The sequence below is a fragment of the Phyllostomus discolor genome, chromosome 1 (genome assembly GCF_004126475.2).
Source record: "Phyllostomus discolor isolate MPI-MPIP mPhyDis1 chromosome 1, mPhyDis1.pri.v3, whole genome shotgun sequence".
NCBI classification, from domain to species: domain Eukaryota; kingdom Metazoa; phylum Chordata; class Mammalia; order Chiroptera; family Phyllostomidae; genus Phyllostomus; species Phyllostomus discolor.
This window is the reverse complement of record NC_040903.2, coordinates 138,604,295-138,606,684: the sequence shown is the minus strand read 5'-3', so window position 1 is coordinate 138,606,684 and position 2,390 is coordinate 138,604,295. Positions and strand designations below refer to the sequence as shown.

The following is a 2,390-nucleotide window of genomic DNA, read 5'->3' as shown; positions in this document are numbered from 1 at the left end:
CCACCAAAACAAACAAACAAGCCTAATATTTTAGGCATGCCTGTGTTTTATTTTCCTCCAGGTAATTTTTTGGGAAAATTATACTTTCAAAGAATCAGCCCTTACAAACAGAGCAGCTAATATTTCCAAAAATAAAATCCAATATCTGGATTCTCAAAACTCATAAAACCAAGTGGAAATTCCTGCTGGAGTCAGTTTCACATCACAAGGAATAATCTATAACTAATTTCAACAGGCAAATCCCAATTCTACATATAACTAAAGACTATCACTGTTATTCTTAACTGTGTTGACAATTGTCTTATTGCTAAACTGTGCAAGATAAATTTTCTTTGGCAACTTTTTATACTATCAATGAACACAACTGGACAACAATAAAGGTTTGGATTAACTTAATATTTCAAAAATTTCAAAATTTCATTATAATTACTTAAATGTAATTTCTTATAGAAGCTAGAATAGGAGAGTCTGTAAATGTGCCTAATGTTACTATAACAGACAACAAAAAGTTGCTAAACAATCGTTACTAAAAACATCAGTTGTATGTGCAAGTATATAATTCAATTCATACACCAGTGGAAATATTACAATATTAGCTCTAATTCTCTACCGTACTTCCTGTGATAAAAGACAAGTTAAATGTAGAAACTAACATCTGGATATCTGTGAAATATTTCTGGAAGGCTGTTTCATATGGATTCTAAATGGCCTAAATTAGCCAGATTATAATATGAATTCCTACCACAATGCCATATAAAATTAAAGTATGTTGGTAACTTAGTAATTTTAAATTTTGTTTTATGGAATAAGCCTATTTTGGAGGCTTGGCACATTATTATTAAGGAATTTAAACAAAAAGCTCAAGTCCAGATGCATAAGAAATCTTTTCTATATATAACAAAATCACCAACTTAAATTATAAATGGCTTCCACTAATTATTACCACTGAAAAATTCATACAAAGTAAATTAAAGCAGATATGGCAGAAAGTGCTCTGAAGCCACATTCACATTACAAAGATAACTGATGAAATTTAGCCAGCAAAAATTCAAATAGGCGTATATGCAAACATTTGTATGCAGTCTTTCATGAGTAAGATATAGAAAATGATTCACTTCAATAATTTTATGTACAGTTTGTATATAATTTAAAACAAGTAAAACTCAAAATTTTCTATGTCAAACCATAATAAAGTCAAGTAAAATACTAAATAACAGTCTTACAAACTGATCTCTCTTAGGAGAATAATAACTGAGTGAAGTTATTCTAAGAAATGCCCTCTTCCTGATCACTCATTTCTGTTTTAACTGAAAGGACATCCAACAGCATATGTTTTGAAATTTCTGAATCTTTGACTTTCAAGGCATAACAAGCATTCTCCACTTTGGCTGGACTTTGTTTCAGGGTATACAGCTTCTTAGAAACCTCAGAAAGTTCAGTATTGCCAGTGAATGAAAACCTATCATAAATCTGAGTAAAACCTGGCTCACTCTAACAGCGGTGTCAGTGTTCCCGTTCCCTACACTGCTGACGCACATCTGCACCAACTCTTCAGTTCAATCCGCCGCTCCCAGAAAGCAATCAACAAGTGGGATTCTTCAGTCTCCAGGAACCAAACTGCTTTTCTTGAGATGAGGGGGTCTTATTTTCTTTCCCATTGTCTTCTGTTGTAAATACCAATTATTTATTAATTTCATCCATAGTGATAAAATGATCCTGTTTTGATAAAGTGGTAAAAAGAGATGGCCTCCACGTACTCCTGTAGCCCTGCAGGAATGGCCCTATGGAACTGATACTTGTCTTCTCTGGAGAGCTCCTGGGCCACCTGCAATGTCTTTTGTCTGACACCATCTGATTTAATTTCTGATTCAGGCAATATTTCCTCCATATCAGGAGCATTGTAATCCTATGAAGCAAAGAAATTGTCCTTTTACTTTCTACAGTTATATTCTAATTAAGTTTTACAACTCTCATATTTGTCACGTCTTGAATCAAGTTCCTGCTGAAATGATTTGAAGGCCAACATCAAAGGTACAGATGAATTAACATTCTTCCTTTCTCTTCCCTGGTTATGTGGGAAATTGTCATGCTTCCTTTTCCTGAACCCTCCTGGTCCATCTTTGTTGCTCATGTTGCCATGGCCTATGGGCCTCTGAGCTTCAGGAATGGGTAAGGCAGAGGTGGGAGAGCCTGCCCAGGAGCGCTTTCCATGCTGGCGATGTGGATGCTCTTTGCCAGCCAGCACCCACACAAGCCAAGAAATATTTCTTGACACAAGTCTTCTATATAAAATTAACCTTGGGTGAGGTAATTAAAAAGTACAAATTGGTGGTTACAAAATAGTCATGGGGATGTAAAGTACAGTGGGAATATAGTCTGCAAGATTGTAA

General features: G+C 34.9%; 1 pseudogene; it reads right to left on the bottom strand.

The window, feature by feature from the left end:
• Positions 1 to 789: 789 nt before the first annotated feature.
• Positions 790 to 2,139, bottom strand: LOC114491314 (annotated as a pseudogene).
• Between the last annotated feature and the right edge of the window lie 251 nt (positions 2,140 to 2,390).